Genomic DNA, 22,836 nt, shown 5'->3' with positions numbered 1-22,836 from the left:
AATAAATAAATAAATAAATAAAAAAATAACGAATCCGAAGAGAAAAGTAAAAGGAGGCCTGTGGAGCAGGTCTGGGTGTGACTCCGGATCCCCCAACATCAGGTGCCACCACCAGAGATTCCTACGTGTAGCCCATAGAACCCCAAAAGCAACGGGAGGAGTTCTGGTCACATACTCCCTCAAAATGACATCCTGGCCTTCTTCGGGAACTCCCTCCCCTCTCAGACTCTCAAGGTTTCCTCCAGCGTGTCGGTTCCCACAGAGCAGACCTTTGGTCTGAGACCTGACAGTCCAGAAGCCACGCATGCTGCCGCGTGGCGGCGGTGTCGCGGCTCGGGACAAGAGGAGGCCCCACGGTGCGGGCTGGGGCGCCAGGCACCGCGGCGGGCGCTGAGGGTGGGGGTCACCCCCACCCCGGGCCGCCCCCGCACTCCCAGAAACGCGACAGAACCAGAGGCAAAAAAAAAAAAAAAAAGAAGAAGAAGAAGCCTAAGGCACCCGGTATTCCCGGGCGGTCTCCCATCCAAGTTCTAACCAGGCCCGACCCTGCTTAGCTTCCGAGACCAGAGGAGATCGGGCGCGTTCAGGGTGGTGTGGCCGTGGACGCCGGAGGGCGCCCCTGCCCCGCTCAAGAAGCCGAGCCTCTCTGCGCTTCCCCGCCGCCTCCTCCCGCCCCAGGCCCCGCGCCGGCGCTGACCCGCGCCGGGCCGGGCCTGTTGAGTTCGCCGGCCGGGTCCGGCGGGCGGGGGTGACAGGCGGGGCGGGCAGGGAGCGGCGGGCCGGGGTTGGGGGCTGTCTCTCTATACACACACACTCACACTCACACTCACTCACTCACTCACACTCACACAAGATGCGCCTCCACGGCTGGACCCGCCAAGGTGGAGACCTTCCAGCCCCCCTCCTCTCCTCGCCTGGCCTCCTTCACCTCCCCGCCCCCACCCCCAGCGCGCTGACTGCGCACGGGCGGGCGGGGCGCTCGCCCTTTGACCCCAGCCAGGGGCCGCCCTCCCCACAACCCCTTTCAGCTGCGCCCCGCGCCCTGTGGCCGGGCGGCCGCCTATTCCCCGGGCCAGGGCTGGGGCACAGCGCACGGGGGAGGGGAGCGAGTGTATGGGGCGTCTCTCTCTCTCTCTCTCTCTCTCTCTCTCTCTCTCTCTCTCTCTCTCTCTCTCTCTCTCTCTCGGGATGTGTCCCATGGGTGGGGTGGGGTGGCGTGGTTTGTGGGGCGCTGAAGAAATCAGTCCCCTCCATCTCCTCCCTCTGGAAAACCCCCAAGCCCTTGGAGAACTGCCGGCAACGCTACCGTGGGGGCCGGGACGCTCCTCTGTGTCCTCCTGTGGCCCAGTCCAAGGGGCCTGGGCCTGGCAGGGGCTGCATTGGACCCCAACCACCCTGGCGTGTGGACTCGCTAAAAATCGGCGACTAGATATTGGATTCCAGCGTCATTGAGGTCATTTCACTAATGAGTGCACCGGAAAGAGTTTCCTAATCCATCTGTGAGGGTGGCAACTGAAAGAGAATTTGAAAGCTGACAGAATAGGCGAGGAAAGGCATTGGAGATTTCCACACCCAGTAAGGAAGCCTTTCCCGAAATGGAAGAAAGAAAGGAGCAAACAGAGACACCGGTAGCCCGCCCGGATCAGAGTCTGCCCCTGAGAGAAAGTACCCTGACCAGGGTCACCCGTGGGTGGGTGGCGAGCTAGCGGCATTCAGAAGAGCGAGGCCCGCAGTCTGTGCAGAAGACACCTGCACTCGGGTGTGTGTGGCGGCACGATTCCCAAGCAGCTCCAGATGTTAATCCAAGGAGAAGCCAGGGAGTTCCCAACGCCCCAGGTGTCCTCAGCCCACGACTGGCTGCTGTGGGAATGCGAAGCCCGGCTCCTTGTCTCAGAGCGGGGCAACCAGGAGGTGTGATGTACACCCCGGGGTTCCTAGGAGGATCAGGCTGAAGCTGGGACTTGGCCTGAAAGTGTCCCCTCGCATGGCCACGCCCTTCCCCTTCCTGCTCCTCTACTCCTGGTGCCCCTCCATCCAGGGGCCAGACCTTAAAGAGTCACCCGCAAGAGAATCCTGGTCCCAAAGGAGCCTTCTGGGGGACCCGTGCTGAGAGAGCTTGTGGGCATGGCCCGCTGGGGCTCTGCCCGACCCAGGGCTGAGAGATGCAACCTCCCAGCTCTGGGTCCCTGCAGGAAGTGTTGGCAAGCACAGGGCCAGTCCTCCAAAGGCCCAGGTGCAGGGAGCCCAGGCCAAGCAGCCTGTGGAAGAAGCCACATGCCGTGCCACCCCGGGGAACACGACTGCAGGCCACAGCCCTTCCCGCCTCCTCCTCCTCGTCCTCCTCCTCCTCCTCCTCCTCCCACCCCGCCCCCGCCCCCGCCCCCACATGGCGCAGGGCCCAGAGACACCTCAGACACTTGCTACCCAAAGTGCAAAGGGCATCAGTTGCTCCTCCAAACCCCCCCCCCAGCCCAGCAGACCGCGTTGTCCAGCCAGCCCCCGGGCCTCCCTGGGGTGCCCAGCACAAAAGTGCAGACACCCACCAGACCCTCAATCTCAGTTTTCGGATGTTTTTGCCACTCTAAGGACCCGCAGGCCAGCTGGGCCTTCTGGCAGGACAGAGAGCCCCGGAATCCGACGTGGAGAGCTGGGTGTACGTCCCCATGAGGAGGCGGTCCCCACCTCCGCGGCTCTCCCCTTGCGGGGAGCGGCAGCCGCGGGGCCTCAGAGAAGACACCAGGCTGGGCCCCCACGGCACAGCGGGAGCACGTCCCCCGCAGGCCACTTAGGGACGGGCGGCCGGCCGGCCGGCCGTCGGACGGTTGGGTTGCGGGAGACGCCGCAGCCGCCCTGCTACCGGCTTCCTGGGAGGGCGTCCTGGAACCAGCGTCCACACCAAGCCCTTGGAAGGCCCAGGCGACGGAGGAGCCCCGTCAGGCAGGGGCCGAGGACGGTGACAGCCCGGGCGGGGAGGAGCGTGTCAGGCAGGGGCAGAGGACGGTGACAGGTGACAGGCCGGGCGGGAAGGAGTCAGTCAGGCAGGGGCCGTGGAGGAGACGGGCTGGGTAAGGGTTAGGGTTAGAGTCAGGGCACAAGTCACAATCGCAAAGACCTGGAAGCGACCCGAGTGCCCATCGACCCACGAGTGCGTAAATGAAATGTGGCGCGTGGACACCACGGAGTGCTATTCGGCTATGAGGAGCAGCGGTGAGGGGGCACCTCTCGTGGTTCTCCTGGCCAGAGCTGGAACCCGTTCCAGTAAGCCAAGTATCCCAAGAATGGACACACGAGCACCACGTGCTCACGCTCACCAGCAAATGGGTACGAACTGATGGACACCTAAGTGGACACAGAGGAATCACCTTCATCGGGTGGGTGTCGGGCGGGTGTGGGGAGGGGATGGGCATACACATCCATTAGGAATGCGGTGGGTGCGCACCGACTGGGGGATGGGCGCACTTGAAGCTCTGACCCGAGGGGGGAGGCTGGGAGAGGGCAACGCACCCGACCTTAACATTGGTACCCCCACAATACGCTGGAACAACATGAGAGGTAAATGAATAAGAACACGGGGGTGGGAGAGGGGGGCACGGGCAACACATGTCACCTTAATACTTGGACTCCCATCATCTGCTTGAAAAGAGAGAGAAAAGAAAATGCAATAATAGAGATAAGAGACACTTTTTAAAAATAATGAATCCGGCCGGGCGCTGTGGCTCACGCCTGTAATCCTAGCTCTTGGGAGGCCGAGGCGGGTGGATTGCTCAAGGTCAGGAGTTCAAAACCAGCCTGAGCAAGAGCGAGACCCCGTCTCTACTATCAATAGAAAGAAATTAATTGGCCAACTGATATATATATATATATATAAAAAATTAGCTGGGCATGGTGGCGCATGCCTGTAGTCCCAGCTACCCGGGAGGCTGAGGCAGAAGGATCACTCCAGCCCAGGAGTTTGAAGTTGCTGTGAGCTAGGCTGACGCCACGGCACTCACTCTAGCCTGGGCAACAAACCGAGACTCTGTCTCAAAAAAAAAAAATAAATAAATAAATAAATAAATAAATAAATAAATAAATAAATAAAAAAATAACGAATCCGAAGAGAAAAGTAAAAGGAGGCCTGTGGAGCAGGTCTGGGTGTGACTCCGGATCCCCCAACATCAGGTGCCACCACCAGAGATTCCTACGTGTAGCCCATAGAACCCCAAAAGCAACGGGAGGAGTTCTGGTCACATACTCCCTCAAAATGACATCCTGGCCTTCTTCGGGAACTCCCTCCCCTCTCAGACTCTCAAGGTTTCCTCCAGCGTGTCGGTTCCCACAGAGCAGACCTTTGGTCTGAGACCTGACAGTCCAGAAGCCACGCATGCTGCCGCGTGGCGGCGGTGTCGCGGCTCGGGACAAGAGGAGGCCCCACGGTGCGGGCTGGGGCGCCAGGCACCGCGGCGGGCGCTGAGGGTGGGGGTCACCCCCACCCCGGGCCGCCCCCGCACTCCCAGAAACGCGACAGAACCAGAGGCAAAAAAAAAAAAAAAAGAAGAAGAAGAAGCCTAAGGCACCCGGTATTCCCGGGCGGTCTCCCATCCAAGTTCTAACCAGGCCCGACCCTGCTTAGCTTCCGAGACCAGAGGAGATCGGGCGCGTTCAGGGTGGTGTGGCCGTGGACGCCGGAGGGCGCCCCTGCCCCGCTCAAGAAGCCGAGCCTCTCTGCGCTTCCCCGCCGCCTCCTCCCGCCCCAGGCCCCGCGCCGGCGCTGACCCGCGCCGGGCCGGGCCTGTTGAGTTCGCCGGCCGGGTCCGGCGGGCGGGGGTGACAGGCGGGGCGGGCAGGGAGCGGCGGGCCGGGGTTGGGGGCTGTCTCTCTATACACACACACTCACACTCACACTCACTCACTCACTCACACTCACACAAGATGCGCCTCCACGGCTGGACCCGCCAAGGTGGAGACCTTCCAGCCCCCCTCCTCTCCTCGCCTGGCCTCCTTCACCTCCCCGCCCCCACCCCCAGCGCGCTGACTGCGCACGGGCGGGCGGGGCGCTCGCCCTTTGACCCCAGCCAGGGGCCGCCCTCCCCCACAACCCCTTTCAGCTGCGCCCCGCGCCCTGTGGCCGGGCGGCCGCCTATTCCCCCGGGCCAGGGCTGGGGCACAGCGCACGGGGGAGGGGAGCGAGTGTATGGGGCGTCTCTCTCTCTCTCTCTCTCTCTCTCTCTCTCTCTCTCTCTCTCTCTCTCTCTCTCTCTCTCGGGATGTGTCCCATGGGTGGGGTGGGGTGGCGTGGTTTGTGGGGCGCTGAAGAAATCAGTCCCCTCCATCTCCTCCCTCTGGAAAACCCCCAAGCCCTTGGAGAACTGCCGGCAACGCTACCGTGGGGGCCGGGACGCTCCTCTGTGTCCTCCTGTGGCCCAGTCCAAGGGGCCTGGGCCTGGCAGGGGCTGCATTGGACCCCAACCACCCTGGCGTGTGGACTCGCTAAAAATCGGCGACTAGATATTGGATTCCAGCGTCATTGAGGTCATTTCACTAATGAGTGCACCGGAAAGAGTTTCCTAATCCATCTGTGAGGGTGGCAACTGAAAGAGAATTTGAAAGCTGACAGAATAGGCGAGGAAAGGCATTGGAGATTTCCACACCCAGTAAGGAAGCCTTTCCCGAAATGGAAGAAAGAAAGGAGCAAACAGAGACACCGGTAGCCCGCCCGGATCAGAGTCTGCCCCTGAGAGAAAGTACCCTGACCAGGGTCACCCGTGGGTGGGTGGCGAGCTAGCGGCATTCAGAAGAGCGAGGCCCGCAGTCTGTGCAGAAGACACCTGCACTCGGGTGTGTGTGGCGGCACGATTCCCAAGCAGCTCCAGATGTTAATCCAAGGAGAAGCCAGGGAGTTCCCAACGCCCCAGGTGTCCTCAGCCCACGACTGGCTGCTGTGGGAATGCGAAGCCCGGCTCCTTGTCTCAGAGCGGGGCAACCAGGAGGTGTGATGTACACCCCGGGGTTCCTAGGAGGATCAGGCTGAAGCTGGGACTTGGCCTGAAAGTGTCCCCTCGCATGGCCACCCCCTTCCCCTTCCTGCTCCTCTACTCCTGGTGCCCCTCCATCCAGGGGCCAGACCTTAAAGAGTCACCCGCAAGAGAATCCTGGTCCCAAAGGAGCCTTCTGGGGGACCCGTGCTGAGAGAGCTTGTGGGCATGGCCCGCTGGGGCTCTGCCCGACCCAGGGCTGAGAGATGCAACCTCCCAGCTCTGGGTCCCTGCAGGAAGTGTTGGCAAGCACAGGGCCAGTCCTCCAAAGGCCCAGGTGCAGGGAGCCCAGGCCAAGCAGCCTGTGGAAGAAGCCACATGCCGTGCCACCCCGGGGAACACGACTGCAGGCCACAGCCCTTCCCGCCTCCTCCTCCTCCTCGTCCTCCTCCTCCTCCTCCTCCTCCCACCCCGCCCCCGCCCCCGCCCCCACATGGCGCAGGGCCCAGAGACACCTCAGACACTTGCTACCCAAAGTGCAAAGGGCATCAGTTGCTCCTCCAAACCCCCCCCCCAGCCCAGCAGACCGCGTTGTCCAGCCAGCCCCCGGGCCTCCCTGGGGTGCCCAGCACAAAAGCGCAGACACCCACCAGACCCTCAATCTCAGTTTTCGGATGTTTTTGCCACTCTAAGGACCCGCAGGCCAGCTGGGCCTTCTGGCAGGACAGAGAGCCCCGGAATCCGACGTGGAGAGCTGGGTGTACGTCCCCATGAGGAGGCGGTCCCCACCTCCGCGGCTCTCCCCTTGCGGGGAGCGGCAGCCGCGGGGCCTCAGAGAAGACACCAGGCTGGGCCCCCACGGCACAGCGGGAGCACGTCCCCCGCAGGCCACTTAGGGACGGGCGGCCGGCTGGCCGGCCGGCCGTCGGACGGTTGGGTTGCGGGAGACGCCGCAGCCGCCCTGCTACCGGCTTCCTGGGAGGGCGTCCTGGAACCAGCGTCCACACCAAGCCCTTGGAAGGCCCAGGCGACGGAGGAGCCCCGTCAGGCAGGGGCCGAGGACGGTGACAGCCCGGGCGGGGAGGAGCGTGTCAGGCAGGGGCAGAGGACGGTGACAGGTGACAGGCCGGGCGGGAAGGAGTCAGTCAGGCAGGGGCCGTGGAGGAGACGGGCTGGGTAAGGGTTAGGGTTAGAGTCAGGGCACAAGTCACAATCGCAAAGACCTGGAAGCGACCCGAGTGCCCATCGACCCACGAGTGCGTAAATGAAATGTGGCGCGTGGACACCACGGAGTGCTATTCGGCTATGAGGAGCAGCGGTGAGGGGGCACCTCTCGTGGTTCTCCTGGCCAGAGCTGGAACCCGTTCCAGTAAGCCAAGTATCCCAAGAATGGACACACGAGCACCACGTGCTCACGCTCACCAGCAAATGGGTACGAACTGATGGACACCTAAGTGGACACAGAGGAATCACCTTCATCGGGTGGGTGTCGGGCGGGTGTGGGGAGGGGATGGGCATACACATCCATTAGGAATGCGGTGGGTGCGCACCGACTGGGGGATGGGCGCACTTGAAGCTCTGACCCGAGGGGGGAGGCTGGGAGAGGGCAACGCACCCGACCTTAACATTGGTACCCCCACAATACGCTGGAACAACATGAGAGGTAAATGAATAAGAACACGGGGGTGGGAGAGGGGGGCACGGGCAACACATGTCACCTTAATACTTGGACTCCCATCATCTGCTTGAAAAGAGAGAGAAAAGAAAATGCAATAATAGAGATAAGAGACACTTTTTAAAAATAATGAATCCGGCCGGGCGCTGTGGCTCACGCCTGTAATCCTAGCTCTTGGGAGGCCGAGGCGGGTGGATTGCTCAAGGTCAGGAGTTCAAAACCAGCCTGAGCAAGAGCGAGACCCCGTCTCTACTATCAATAGAAAGAAATTAATTGGCCAACTGATATATATATATATATATAAAAAATTAGCTGGGCATGGTGGCGCATGCCTGTAGTCCCAGCTACCCGGGAGGCTGAGGCAGAAGGATCACTCCAGCCCAGGAGTTTGAAGTTGCTGTGAGCTAGGCTGACGCCACGGCACTCACTCTAGCCTGGGCAACAAACCGAGACTCTGTCTCAAAAAAAAAAAAAAAAAATAAATAAATAAATAAATAAATAAATAAAAAAATAACGAATCCGAAGAGAAAAGTAAAAGGAGGCCTGTGGAGCAGGTCTGGGTGTGACTCCGGATCCCCCAACATCAGGTGCCACCACCAGAGATTCCTACGTGTATCCCATAGAACCCCAAAAGCAACGGGAGGAGTTCTGGTCACATACTCCCTCAAAATGACATCCTGGCCTTCTTCGGGAACTCCCTCCCCTCTCAGACTCTCAAGGTTTCCTCCAGCGTGTCGGTTCCCACAGAGCAGACCTTTGGTCTGAGACCTGACAGTCCAGAAGCCACGCATGCTGCCGCGTGGCGGCGGTGTCGCGGCTCGGGACAAGAGGAGGCCCCACGGTGCGGGCTGGGGCGCCAGGCACCGCGGCGGGCGCTGAGGGTGGGGGTCACCCCCACCCCGGGCCGCCCCCGCACTCCCAGAAACGCGACAGAACCAGAGGCAAAAAAAAAAAAAAAAGAAGAAGAAGAAGCCTAAGGCACCCGGTATTCCCGGGCGGTCTCCCATCCAAGTTCTAACCAGGCCCGACCCTGCTTAGCTTCCGAGACCAGAGGAGATCGGGCGCGTTCAGGGTGGTGTGGCCGTGGACGCCGGAGGGCGCCCCTGCCCCGCTCAAGAAGCCGAGCCTCTCTGCGCTTCCCCGCCGCCTCCTCCCGCCCCAGGCCCCGCGCCGGCGCTGACCCGCGCCGGGCCGGGCCTGTTGAGTTCGCCGGCCGGGTCCGGCGGGCGGGGGTGACAGGCGGGGCGGGCAGGGAGCGGCGGGCCGGGGTTGGGGGCTGTCTCTCTATACACACACACTCACACTCACACTCACTCACTCACTCACACTCACACAAGATGCGCCTCCACGGCTGGACCCGCCAAGGTGGAGACCTTCCAGCCCCCCTCCTCTCCTCGCCTGGCCTCCTTCACCTCCCCGCCCCCACCCCCAGCGCGCTGACTGCGCACGGGCGGGCGGGGCGCTCGCCCTTTGACCCCAGCCAGGGGCCGCCCTCCCCCACAACCCCTTTCAGCTGCGCCCCGCGCCCTGTGGCCGGGCGGCCGCCTATTCCCCCGGGCCAGGGCTGGGGCACAGCGCACGGGGGAGGGGAGCGAGTGTATGGGGCGTCTCTCTCTCTCTCTCTCTCTCTCTCTCTCTCTCTCTCTCTCTCTCTCTCTCTCTCTCTCTCTCGGGATGTGTCCCATGGGTGGGGTGGGGTGGCGTGGTTTGTGGGGCGCTGAAGAAATCAGTCCCCTCCATCTCCTCCCTCTGGAAAACCCCCAAGCCCTTGGAGAACTGCCGGCAACGCTACCGTGGGGGCCGGGACGCTCCTCTGTGTCCTCCTGTGGCCCAGTCCAAGGGGCCTGGGCCTGGCAGGGGCTGCATTGGACCCCAACCACCCTGGCGTGTGGACTCGCTAAAAATCGGCGACTAGATATTGGATTCCAGCGTCATTGAGGTCATTTCACTAATGAGTGCACCGGAAAGAGTTTCCTAATCCATCTGTGAGGGTGGCAACTGAAAGAGAATTTGAAAGCTGACAGAATAGGCGAGGAAAGGCATTGGAGATTTCCACACCCAGTAAGGAAGCCTTTCCCGAAATGGAAGAAAGAAAGGAGCAAACAGAGACACCGGTAGCCCGCCCGGATCAGAGTCTGCCCCTGAGAGAAAGTACCCTGACCAGGGTCACCCGTGGGTGGGTGGCGAGCTAGCGGCATTCAGAAGAGCGAGGCCCGCAGTCTGTGCAGAAGACACCTGCACTCGGGTGTGTGTGGCGGCACGATTCCCAAGCAGCTCCAGATGTTAATCCAAGGAGAAGCCAGGGAGTTCCCAACGCCCCAGGTGTCCTCAGCCCACGACTGGCTGCTGTGGGAATGCGAAGCCCGGCTCCTTGTCTCAGAGCGGGGCAACCAGGAGGTGTGATGTACACCCCGGGGTTCCTAGGAGGATCAGGCTGAAGCTGGGACTTGGCCTGAAAGTGTCCCCTCGCATGGCCACCCCCTTCCCCTTCCTGCTCCTCTACTCCTGGTGCCCCTCCATCCAGGGGCCAGACCTTAAAGAGTCACCCGCAAGAGAATCCTGGTCCCAAAGGAGCCTTCTGGGGGACCCGTGCTGAGAGAGCTTGTGGGCATGGCCCGCTGGGGCTCTGCCCGACCCAGGGCTGAGAGATGCAACCTCCCAGCTCTGGGTCCCTGCAGGAAGTGTTGGCAAGCACAGGGCCAGTCCTCCAAAGGCCCAGGTGCAGGGAGCCCAGGCCAAGCAGCCTGTGGAAGAAGCCACATGCCGTGCCACCCCGGGGAACACGACTGCAGGCCACAGCCCTTCCCGCCTCCTCCTCCTCCTCGTCCTCCTCCTCCTCCTCCTCCTCCCACCCCGCCCCCGCCCCCGCCCCCACATGGCGCAGGGCCCAGAGACACCTCAGACACTTGCTACCCAAAGTGCAAAGGGCATCAGTTGCTCCTCCAAACCCCCCCCCCAGCCCAGCAGACCGCGTTGTCCAGCCAGCCCCCGGGCCTCCCTGGGGTGCCCAGCACAAAAGTGCAGACACCCACCAGACCCTCAATCTCAGTTTTCGGATGTTTTTGCCACTCTAAGGACCCGCAGGCCAGCTGGGCCTTCTGGCAGGACAGAGAGCCCCGGAATCCGACGTGGAGAGCTGGGTGTACGTCCCCATGAGGAGGCGGTCCCCACCTCCGCGGCTCTCCCCTTGCGGGGAGCGGCAGCCGCGGGGCCTCAGAGAAGACACCAGGCTGGGCCCCCACGGCACAGCGGGAGCACGTCCCCCGCAGGCCACTTAGGGACGGGCGGCCGGCTGGCCGGCCGGCCGTCGGACGGTTGGGTTGCGGGAGACGCCGCAGCCGCCCTGCTACCGGCTTCCTGGGAGGGCGTCCTGGAACCAGCGTCCACACCAAGCCCTTGGAAGGCCCAGGCGACGGAGGAGCCCCGTCAGGCAGGGGCCGAGGACGGTGACAGCCCGGGCGGGGAGGAGCGTGTCAGGCAGGGGCAGAGGACGGTGACAGGTGACAGGCCGGGCGGGAAGGAGTCAGTCAGGCAGGGGCCGTGGAGGAGACGGGCTGGGTAAGGGTTAGGGTTAGAGTCAGGGCACAAGTCACAATCGCAAAGACCTGGAAGCGACCCGAGTGCCCATCGACCCACGAGTGCGTAAATGAAATGTGGCGCGTGGACACCACGGAGTGCTATTCGGCTATGAGGAGCAGCGGTGAGGGGGCACCTCTCGTGGTTCTCCTGGCCAGAGCTGGAACCCGTTCCAGTAAGCCAAGTATCCCAAGAATGGACACACGAGCACCACGTGCTCACGCTCACCAGCAAATGGGTACGAACTGATGGACACCTAAGTGGACACAGAGGAATCACCTTCATCGGGTGGGTGTCGGGCGGGTGTGGGGAGGGGATGGGCATACACATCCATTAGGAATGCGGTGGGTGCGCACCGACTGGGGGATGGGCGCACTTGAAGCTCTGACCCGAGGGGGGAGGCTGGGAGAGGGCAACGCACCCGACCTTAACATTGGTACCCCCACAATACGCTGGAACAACATGAGAGGTAAATGAATAAGAACACGGGGGTGGGAGAGGGGGGCACGGGCAACACATGTCACCTTAATACTTGGACTCCCATCATCTGCTTGAAAAGAGAGAGAAAAGAAAATGCAATAATAGAGATAAGAGACACTTTTTAAAAATAATGAATCCGGCCGGGCGCTGTGGCTCACGCCTGTAATCCTAGCTCTTGGGAGGCCGAGGCGGGTGGATTGCTCAAGGTCAGGAGTTCAAAACCAGCCTGAGCAAGAGCGAGACCCCGTCTCTACTATCAATAGAAAGAAATTAATTGGCCAACTGATATATATATATATATATAAAAAATTAGCTGGGCATGGTGGCGCATGCCTGTAGTCCCAGCTACCCGGGAGGCTGAGGCAGAAGGATCACTCCAGCCCAGGAGTTTGAAGTTGCTGTGAGCTAGGCTGACGCCACGGCACTCACTCTAGCCTGGGCAACAAACCGAGACTCTGTCTCAAAAAAAAAAAAATAAATAAATAAATAAATAAATAAATAAATAAATAAATAAATAAATAAAAAAATAACGAATCCGAAGAGAAAAGTAAAAGGAGGCCTGTGGAGCAGGTCTGGGTGTGACTCCGGATCCCCCAACATCAGGTGCCACCACCAGAGATTCCTACGTGTAGCCCATAGAACCCCAAAAGCAACGGGAGGAGTTCTGGTCACATACTCCCTCAAAATGACATCCTGGCCTTCTTCGGGAACTCCCTCCCCTCTCAGACTCTCAAGGTTTCCTCCAGCGTGTCGGTTCCCACAGAGCAGACCTTTGGTCTGAGACCTGACAGTCCAGAAGCCACGCATGCTGCCGCGTGGCGGCGGTGTCGCGGCTCGGGACAAGAGGAGGCCCCACGGTGCGGGCTGGGGCGCCAGGCACCGCGGCGGGCGCTGAGGGTGGGGGTCACCCCCACCCCGGGCCGCCCCCGCACTCCCAGAAACGCGACAGAACCAGAGGCAAAAAAAAAAAAAAAAGAAGAAGAAGAAGCCTAAGGCACCCGGTATTCCCGGGCGGTCTCCCATCCAAGTTCTAACCAGGCCCGACCCTGCTTAGCTTCCGAGACCAGAGGAGATCGGGCGCGTTCAGGGTGGTGTGGCCGTGGACGCCGGAGGGCGCCCCTGCCCCGCTCAAGAAGCCGAGCCTCTCTGCGCTTCCCCGCCGCCTCCTCCCGCCCCAGGCCCCGCGCCGGCGCTGACCCGCGCCGGGCCGGGCCTGTTGAGTTCGCCGGCCGGGTCCGGCGGGCGGGGGTGACAGGCGGGGCGGGCAGGGAGCGGCGGGCCGGGGTTGGGGGCTGTCTCTCTATACACACACACTCACACTCACACTCACTCACTCACTCACACTCACACAAGATGCGCCTCCACGGCTGGACCCGCCAAGGTGGAGACCTTCCAGCCCCCCTCCTCTCCTCGCCTGGCCTCCTTCACCTCCCCGCCCCCACCCCCAGCGCGCTGACTGCGCACGGGCGGGCGGGGCGCTCGCCCTTTGACCCCAGCCAGGGGCCGCCCTCCCCCACAACCCCTTTCAGCTGCGCCCCGCGCCCTGTGGCCGGGCGGCCGCCTATTCCCCCGGGCCAGGGCTGGGGCACAGCGCACGGGGGAGGGGAGCGAGTGTATGGGGCGTCTCTCTCTCTCTCTCTCTCTCTCTCTCTCTCTCTCTCTCTCTCTCTCTCTCTCTCTCGGGATGTGTCCCATGGGTGGGGTGGGGTGGCGTGGTTTGTGGGGCGCTGAAGAAATCAGTCCCCTCCATCTCCTCCCTCTGGAAAACCCCCAAGCCCTTGGAGAACTGCCGGCAACGCTACCGTGGGGGCCGGGACGCTCCTCTGTGTCCTCCTGTGGCCCAGTCCAAGGGGCCTGGGCCTGGCAGGGGCTGCATTGGACCCCAACCACCCTGGCGTGTGGACTCGCTAAAAATCGGCGACTAGATATTGGATTCCAGCGTCATTGAGGTCATTTCACTAATGAGTGCACCGGAAAGAGTTTCCTAATCCATCTGTGAGGGTGGCAACTGAAAGAGAATTTGAAAGCTGACAGAATAGGCGAGGAAAGGCATTGGAGATTTCCACACCCAGTAAGGAAGCCTTTCCCGAAATGGAAGAAAGAAAGGAGCAAACAGAGACACCGGTAGCCCGCCCGGATCAGAGTCTGCCCCTGAGAGAAAGTACCCTGACCAGGGTCACCCGTGGGTGGGTGGCGAGCTAGCGGCATTCAGAAGAGCGAGGCCCGCAGTCTGTGCAGAAGACACCTGCACTCGGGTGTGTGTGGCGGCACGATTCCCAAGCAGCTCCAGATGTTAATCCAAGGAGAAGCCAGGGAGTTCCCAACGCCCCAGGTGTCCTCAGCCCACGACTGGCTGCTGTGGGAATGCGAAGCCCGGCTCCTTGTCTCAGAGCGGGGCAACCAGGAGGTGTGATGTACACCCCGGGGTTCCTAGGAGGATCAGGCTGAAGCTGGGACTTGGCCTGAAAGTGTCCCCTCGCATGGCCACCCCCTTCCCCTTCCTGCTCCTCTACTCCTGGTGCCCCTCCATCCAGGGGCCAGACCTTAAAGAGTCACCCGCAAGAGAATCCTGGTCCCAAAGGAGCCTTCTGGGGGACCCGTGCTGAGAGAGCTTGTGGGCATGGCCCGCTGGGGCTCTGCCCGACCCAGGGCTGAGAGATGCAACCTCCCAGCTCTGGGTCCCTGCAGGAAGTGTTGGCAAGCACAGGGCCAGTCCTCCAAAGGCCCAGGTGCAGGGAGCCCAGGCCAAGCAGCCTGTGGAAGAAGCCACATGCCGTGCCACCCCGGGGAACACGACTGCAGGCCACAGCCCTTCCCGCCTCCTCCTCCTCCTCGTCCTCCTCCTCCTCCTCCTCCTCCCACCCCGCCCCCGCCCCCGCCCCCACATGGCGCAGGGCCCAGAGACACCTCAGACACTTGCTACCCAAAGTGCAAAGGGCATCAGTTGCTCCTCCAAACCCCCCCCCCAGCCCAGCAGACCGCGTTGTCCAGCCAGCCCCCGGGCCTCCCTGGGGTGCCCAGCACAAAAGTGCAGACACCCACCAGACCCTCAATCTCAGTTTTCGGATGTTTTTGCCACTCTAAGGACCCGCAGGCCAGCTGGGCCTTCTGGCAGGACAGAGAGCCCCGGAATCCGACGTGGAGAGCTGGGTGTACGTCCCCATGAGGAGGCGGTCCCCACCTCCGCGGCTCTCCCCTTGTGGGGAGCGGCAGCCGCGGGGCCTCAGAGAAGACACCAGGCTGGGCCCCCACGGCACAGCGGGAGCACGTCCCCCGCAGGCCACTTAGGGACGGGCGGCCGGCCGGCCGGCCGTCGGACGGTTGGGTTGCGGGAGACGCCGCAGCCGCCCTGCTACCGGCTTCCTGGGAGGGCGTCCTGGAACCAGCGTCCACACCAAGCCCTTGGAAGGCCCAGGCGACGGAGGAGCCCCGTCAGGCAGGGGCCGAGGACGGTGACAGCCCGGGCGGGGAGGAGCGTGTCAGGCAGGGGCAGAGGACGGTGACAGGTGACAGGCCGGGCGGGAAGGAGTCAGTCAGGCAGGGGCCGTGGAGGAGACGGGCTGGGTAAGGGTTAGGGTTAGAGTCAGGGCACAAGTCACAATCGCAAAGACCTGGAAGCGACCCGAGTGCCCATCGACCCACGAGTGCGTAAATGAAATGTGGCGCGTGGACACCACGGAGTGCTATTCGGCTATGAGGAGCAGCGGTGAGGGGGCACCTCTCGTGGTTCTCCTGGCCAGAGCTGGAACCCGTTCCAGTAAGCCAAGTATCCCAAGAATGGACACACGAGCACCACGTGCTCACGCTCACCAGCAAATGGGTACGAACTGATGGACACCTAAGTGGACACAGAGGAATCACCTTCATCGGGTGGGTGTCGGGCGGGTGTGGGGAGGGGATGGGCATACACATCCATTAGGAATGCGGTGGGTGCGCACCGACTGGGGGATGGGCGCACTTGAAGCTCTGACCCGAGGGGGGAGGCTGGGAGAGGGCAACGCACCCGACCTTAACATTGGTACCCCCACAATACGCTGGAACAACATGAGAGGTAAATGAATAAGAACACGGGGGTGGGAGAGGGGGGCACGGGCAACACATGTCACCTTAATACTTGGACTCCCATCATCTGCTTGAAAAGAGAGAGAAAAGAAAATGCAATAATAGAGATAAGAGACACTTTTTAAAAATAATGAATCCGGCCGGGCGCTGTGGCTCACGCCTGTAATCCTAGCTCTTGGGAGGCCGAGGCGGGTGGATTGCTCAAGGTCAGGAGTTCAAAACCAGCCTGAGCAAGAGCGAGACCCCGTCTCTACTATCAATAGAAAGAAATTAATTGGCCAACTGATATATATATATATATATAAAAAATTAGCTGGGCATGGTGGCGCATGCCTGTAGTCCCAGCTACCCGGGAGGCTGAGGCAGAAGGATCACTCCAGCCCAGGAGTTTGAAGTTGCTGTGAGCTAGGCTGACGCCACGGCACTCACTCTAGCCTGGGCAACAAACCGAGACTCTGTCTCAAAAAAAAATAAATAAATAAATAAATAAATAAATAAATAAATAAATAAATAAATAAAAAAATAACGAATCCGAAGAGAAAAGTAAAAGGAGGCCTGTGGAGCAGGTCTGGGTGTGACTCCGGATCCCCCAACATCAGGTGCCACCACCAGAGATTCCTACGTGTAGCCCATAGAACCCCAAAAGCAACGGGAGGAGTTCTGGTCACATACTCCCTCAAAATGACATCCTGGCCTTCTTCGGGAACTCCCTCCCCTCTCAGACTCTCAAGGTTTCCTCCAGCGTGTCGGTTCCCACAGAGCAGACCTTTGGTCTGAGACCTGACAGTCCAGAAGCCACGCATGCTGCCGCGTGGCGGCGGTGTCGCGGCTCGGGACAAGAGGAGGCCCCACGGTGCGGGCTGGGGCGCCAGGCACCGCGGCGGGCGCTGAGGGTGGGGGTCACCCCCACCCCGGGCCGCCCCCGCACTCCCAGAAACGCGACAGAACCAGAGGCAAAAAAAAAAAAAAAGAAGAAGAAGAAGCCTAAGGCACCCGGTATTCCCGGGCGGTCTCCCATCCAAGTTCTAACCAGGCCCGACCCTGCTTAGCTTCCGAGACCAGAGGAGATCGGGCGCGTTCAGGGTGGTGTGGCCGTGGACGCCGGAGGGCGCCCCTGCCCCGCTCAAGAAGCCGAGCCTCTCTGCGCTTCCCCGCCGCCTCCTCCCGCCCCAGGCCCCGCGCCGGCGCTGACCCGCGCCGGGCCGGGCCTGTTGAGTTCGCCGGCCGGGTCCGGCGGGCGGGGGTGACAGGCGGGGCGGGCAGGGAGCGGCGGGCCGGGGTTGGGGGCTGTCTCTCTATACACACACACTCACACTCACACTCACTCACTCACTCACACTCACACAAGATGCGCCTCCACGGCTGGACCCGCCAAGGTGGAGACCTTCCAGCCCCCCTCCTCTCCTCGCCTGGCCTCCTTCACCTCCCCGCCCCCACCCCCAGCGCGCTGACTGCGCACGGGCGGGCGGGGCGCTCGCCCTTTGACCCCAGCCAGGGGCCGCCCTCCCCACAACCCCTTTCAGCTGCGCCCCGCGCCCTGTGGCCGGGCGGCCGCCTATTCCCCGGGCCAGGGCTGGGGCACAGCGCACGGGGGAGGGGAGCGAGTGTATGGGGCGTCTCTCTCTCTCTCTCTCTCTCTCTCTCTCTCTCTCTCTCTCTCTCTCTCTCTCTCTCTCTCTCGGGATGTGTCCCATGGGTGGGGTGGGGTGGCGTGGTTTGTGGGGCGCTGAAGAAATCAGTCCCCTCCATCTCCTCCCTCTGGAAAACCCCCAAGCCCTTGGAGAACTGCCGGCAACGCTACCGTGGGGGCCGGGACGCTCCTCTGTGTCCTCCTGTGGCCCAGTCCAAGGGGCCTGGGCCTGGCAGGGGCTGCATTGGACCCCAACCACCCTGGCGTGTGGACTCGCTAAAAATCGGCGACTAGATATTGGATTCCAGCGTCATTGAGGTCATTTCACTAATGAGTGCACCGGAAAGAGTTTCCTAATCCATCTGTGAGGGTGGCAACTGAAAGAGAATTTGAAAGCTGACAGAATAGGCGAGGAAAGGCATTGGAGATTTCCACACCCAGTAAGGAAGCCTTTCCCGAAATGGAAGAAAGAAAGGAGCAAACAGAGACACCGGTAGCCCGCCCGGATCAGAGTCTGCCCCTGAGAGAAAGTACCCTGACCAGGGTCACCCGTGGGTGGGTGGCGAGCTAGCGGCATTCAGAAGAGCGAGGCCCGCAGTCTGTGCAGAAGACACCTGCACTCGGGTGTGTGTGGTGGCACGATTCCCAAGCAGCTCCAGATGTTAATCCAAGGAGAAGCCAGGGAGTTCCCAACGCCCCAGGTGTCCTCAGCCCACGACTGGCTGCTGTGGGAATGCGAAGCCCGGCTCCTTGTCTCAGAGCGGGGCAACCAGGAGGTGTGATGTACACCCCGGGGTTCCTAGGAGGATCAGGCTGAAGCTGGGACTTGGCCTGAAAGTGTCCCCTCGCATGGCCACCCCCTTCCCCTTCCTGCTCCTCTACTCCTGGTGCCCCTCCATCCAGGGGCCAGACCTTAAAGAGTCACCTGCAAGAGAATCCTGGTCCCAAAGGAGCCTTCTGGGGGACCCGTGCTGAGAGAGCTTGTGGGCATGGCCCGCTGGGGCTCTGCCCGACCCAGGGCTGAGAGATGCAACCTCCCAGCTCTGGGTCCCTGCAGGAAGTGTTGGCAAGCACAGGGCCAGTCCTCCAAAGGCCCAGGTGCAGGGAGCCCAGGCCAAGCAGCCTGTGGAAGAAGCCACATGCCGTGCCACCCCGGGGAACACGACTGCAGGCCACAGCCCTTCCCGCCTCCTCCTCCTCCTCGTCCTCCTCCTCCTCCTCCTCCTCCCACCCCGCCCCCGCCCCCGCCCCCACATGGCGCAGGGCCCAGAGACACCTCAGACACTTGCTACCCAAAGTGCAAAGGGCATCAGTTGCTCCTCCAAACCCCCCCCCCAGCCCAGCAGACCGCGTTGTCCAGCCAGCCCCCGGGCCTCCCTGGGGTGCCCAGCACAAAAGTGCAGACACCCACCAGACCCTCAATCTCAGTTTTCGGATGTTTTTGCCACTCTAAGGACCCGCAGGCCAGCTGGGCCTTCTGGCAGGACAGAGAGCCCCGGAATCCGACGTGGAGAGCTGGGTGTACGTCCCCATGAGGAGGCGGTCCCCACCTCCGCGGCTCTCCCCTTGCGGGGAGCGGCAGCCGCGGGGCCTCAGAGAAGACACCAGGCTGGGCCCCCACGGCACAGCGGGAGCACGTCCCCCGCAGGCCACTTAGGGACGGGCGGCCGGCTGGCCGGCCGGCCGTCGGACGGTTGGGTTGCGGGAGACGCCGCAGCCGCCCTGCTACCGGCTTCCTGGGAGGGCGTCCTGGAACCAGCGTCCACACCAAGCCCTTGGAAGGCCCAGGCGACGGAGGAGCCCCGTCAGGCAGGGGCCGAGGACGGTGACAGCCCGGGCGGGGAGGAGCGTGTCAGGCAGGGGCAGAGGACGGTGACAGGTGACAGGCCGGGCGGGAAGGAGTCAGTCAGGCAGGGGCCGTGGAGGAGACGGGCTGGGTAAGGGTTAGGGTTAGAGTCAGGGCACAAGTCACAATCGCAAAGACCTGGAAGCGACCCGAGTGCCCATCGACCCACGAGTGCGTAAATGAAATGTGGCGCGTGGACACCACGGAGTGCTATTCGGCTATGAGGAGCAGCGGTGAGGGGGCACCTCTCGTGGTTCTCCTGGCCAGAGCTGGAACCCGTTCCAGTAAGCCAAGTATCCCAAGAATGGACACACGAGCACCACGTGCTCACGCTCACCAGCAAATGGGTACGAACTGATGGACACCTAAGTGGACACAGAGGAATCACCTTCATCGGGTGGGTGTCGGGCGGGTGTGGGGAGGGGATGGGCATACACATCCATTAGGAATGCGGTGGGTGCGCACCGACTGGGGGATGGGCGCACTTGAAGCTCTGACCCGAGGGGGGAGGCTGGGAGAGGGCAACGCACCCGACCTTAACATTGGTACCCCCACAATACGCTGGAACAACATGAGAGGTAAATGAATAAGAACACGGGGGTGGGAGAGGGGGGCATGGGCAACACATGTCACCTTAATACTTGGACTCCCATCATCTGCTTGAAAAGAGAGAGAAAAGAAAATGCAATAATAGAGATAAGAGACACTTTTTAAAAATAATGAATCCGGCCGGGCGCTGTGGCTCACGCCTGTAATCCTAGCTCTTGGGAGGCCGAGGCGGGTGGATTGCTCAAGGTCAGGAGTTCAAAACCAGCCTGAGCAAGAGCGAGACCCCGTCTCTACTATCAATAGAAAGAAATTAATTGGCCAACTGATATATATATATATATATAAAAAATTAGCTGGGCATGGTGGCGCATGCCTGTAGTCCCAGCTACCCGGGAGGCTGAGGCAGAAGGATCACTCCAGCCCAGGAGTTTGAAGTTGCTGTGAGCTAGGCTGACGCCACGGCACTCACTCTAGCCTGGGCAACAAACCGAGACTCTGTCTCAAAAAAAAAAAAAAAAAATAAATAAATAAATAAATAAATAAATAAATAAATAAAAAAATAACGAATCCGAAGAGAAAAGTAAAAGGAGGCCTGTGGAGCAGGTCTGGGTGTGACTCAGGATCCCCCAACATCAGGTGCCACCACCAAAGATTCCTACGTGTAGCCCATAGAACCCCAAAAGCAACGGGAGGAGTTCTGGTCACATACTCCCTCAAAATGACATCCTGGCCTTCTTCGGGAACTCCCTCCCCTCTCAGACTCTCAAGGTTTCCTCCAGCGTGTCGGTTCCCACAGAGCAGACCTTTGGTCTGAGACCTGACAGTCCAGAAGCCACGCATGCTGCCGCGTGGCGGCGGTGTCGCGGCTCGGGACAAGAGGAGGCCCCACGGTGCGGGCTGGGGCGCCAGGCACCGCGGCGGGCGCTGAGGGTGGGGGTCACCCCCACCCCGGGCCGCCCCCGCACTCCCAGAAACGCGACAGAACCAGAGGCAAAAAAAAAAAAAAAAGAAGAAGAAGAAGCCTAAGGCACCCGGTATTCCCGGGCGGTCTCCCATCCAAGTTCTAACCAGGCCCGACCCTGCTTAGCTTCCGAGACCAGAGGAGATCGGGCGCGTTCAGGGTGGTGTGGCCGTGGACGCCGGAGGGCGCCCCTGCCCCGCTCAAGAAGCCGAGCCTCTCTGCGCTTCCCCGCCGCCTCCTCCCGCCCCAGGCCCCGCGCCGGCGCTGACCCGCGCCGGGCCGGGCCTGTTGAGTTCGCCGGCCGGGTCCGGCGGGCGGGGGTGACAGGCGGGGCGGGCAGGGAGCGGCGGGCCGGGGTTGGGGGCTGTCTCTCTATACACACACACTCACACTCACACTCACTCACTCACTCACACTCACACAAGATGCGCCTCCACGGCTGGACCCGCCAAGGTGGAGACCTTCCAGCCCCCCTCCTCTCCTCGCCTGGCCTCCTTCACCTCCCCGCCCCCACCCCCAGCGCGCTGACTGCGCACGGGCGGGCGGGGCGCCCGCCCTTTGACCCCAGCCAGGGGCCGCCCTCCCCCACAACCCCTTTCAGCTGCGCCCCGCGCCCTGTGGCCGGGCGGCCGCCTATTCCCCCGGGCCAGGGCTGGGGCACAGCGCACGGGGGAGGGGAGCGAGTGTATGGGGCGTCTCTCTCTCTCTCTCTCTCTCTCTCTCTCTCTCTCTCTCTCTCTCTCTCTCTCTCTCTCTCTCTCTCGGGATGTGTCCCATGGGTGGGGTGGGGTGGCGTGGTTTGTGGGGCGCTGAAGAAATCAGTCCCCTCCATCTCCTCCCTCTGGAAAACCCCCAAGCCCTTGGAGAACTGCCGGCAACGCTACCGTGGGGGCCGGGACGCTCCTCTGTGTCCTCCTGTGGCCCAGTCCAAGGGGCCTGGGGCTGGCAGGGGCTGCATTGGACCCCAACCACCCTGGCGTGTGGACTCGCTAAAAATCGGCGACTAGATATTGGATTCCAGCGTCATTGAGGTCATTTCACTAATGAGTGCACCGGAAAGAGTTTCCTAATCCATCTGTGAGGGTGGCAACTGAAAGAGAATTTGAAAGCTGACAGAATAGGCGAGGAAAGGCATTGGAGATTTCCACACCCAGTAAGGAAGCCTTTCCCGAAATGGAAGAAAGAAAGGAGCAAACAGAGACACCGGTAGCCCGCCCGGATCAGAGTCTGCCCCTGAGAGAAAGTACCCTGACCAGGGTCACCCGTGGGTGGGTGGCGAGCTAGCGGCATTCAGAAGAGCGAGGCCCGCAGTCTGTGCAGAAGACACCTGCACTCGGGTGTGTGTGGCGGCACGATTCCCAAGCAGCTCCAGATGTTAATCCAAGGAGAAGCCAGGGAGTTCCCAACGCCCCAGGTGTCCTCAGCCCACGACTGGCTGCTGTGGGAATGCGAAGCCCGGCTCCTTGTCTCAGAGCGGGGCAACCAGGAGGTGTGATGTACACCCCGGGGTTCCTAGGAGGATCAGGCTGAAGCTGGGACTTGGCCTGAAAGTGTCCCCTCGCATGGCCACCCCCTTCCCCTTCCTGCTCCTCTACTCCTGGTGCCCCTCCATCCAGGGGCCAGACCTTAAAGAGTCACCCGCAAGAGAATCCTGGTCCCAAAGGAGCCTTCTGGGGGACCCGTGCTGAGAGAGCTTGTGGGCATGGCCCGCTGGGGCTCTGCCCGACCCAGGGCTGAGAGATGCAACCTCCCAGCTCTGGGTCCCTGCAGGAAGTGTTGGCAAGCACAGGGCCAGTCCTCCAAAGGCCCAGGTGCAGGGAGCCCAGGCCAAGCAGCCTGTGGAAGAAGCCACATGCCGTGCCACCCCGGGGAACACGACTGCAGGCCACAGCCCTTCCCGCCTCCTCCTCCTCCTCGTCCTCCTCCTCCTCCTCCTCCTCCCACCCCGCCCCCGCCCCCGCCCCCACATGGCGCAGGGCCCAGAGACACCTCAGACACTTGCTACCCAAAGTGCAAAGGGCATCAGTTGCTCCTCCAAACCCCCCCCCCAGCCCAGCAGACCGCGTTGTCCAGCCAGCCCCCGGGCCTCCCTGGGGTGCCCAG

The 22,836-nt window shown here is 61.8% G+C and overlaps 6 pseudogenes; all 6 read right to left on the bottom strand.

The window, feature by feature from the left end:
* Window positions 1-486: 486 nt before the first annotated feature.
* Window positions 487-605, bottom strand: LOC142863949 (uncharacterized; annotated as a pseudogene).
* Window positions 606-4,544: 3,939 nt separating this feature from the next.
* LOC142863948 (uncharacterized) lies at window positions 4,545-4,663 on the bottom strand (annotated as a pseudogene).
* Window positions 4,664-8,599: 3,936 nt separating this feature from the next.
* Window positions 8,600-8,718, bottom strand: LOC142863947 (uncharacterized; annotated as a pseudogene).
* A 3,953-nt stretch (window positions 8,719-12,671) lies between these two features.
* On the bottom strand, window positions 12,672-12,790 carry LOC142863945 (uncharacterized; annotated as a pseudogene).
* Window positions 12,791-16,728: 3,938 nt separating this feature from the next.
* Window positions 16,729-16,847, bottom strand: LOC142863944 (uncharacterized; annotated as a pseudogene).
* Window positions 16,848-20,791: 3,944 nt separating this feature from the next.
* On the bottom strand, window positions 20,792-20,910 carry LOC142863943 (uncharacterized; annotated as a pseudogene).
* Window positions 20,911-22,836: the final 1,926 nt, after the last annotated feature.

This window comes from Microcebus murinus, chromosome 23 (genome assembly GCF_040939455.1).
Source record: "Microcebus murinus isolate Inina chromosome 23, M.murinus_Inina_mat1.0, whole genome shotgun sequence".
Lineage (NCBI taxonomy): Eukaryota > Metazoa > Chordata > Mammalia > Primates > Cheirogaleidae > Microcebus > Microcebus murinus.
This window is presented reverse-complemented; position numbering and strand designations above follow the sequence as displayed.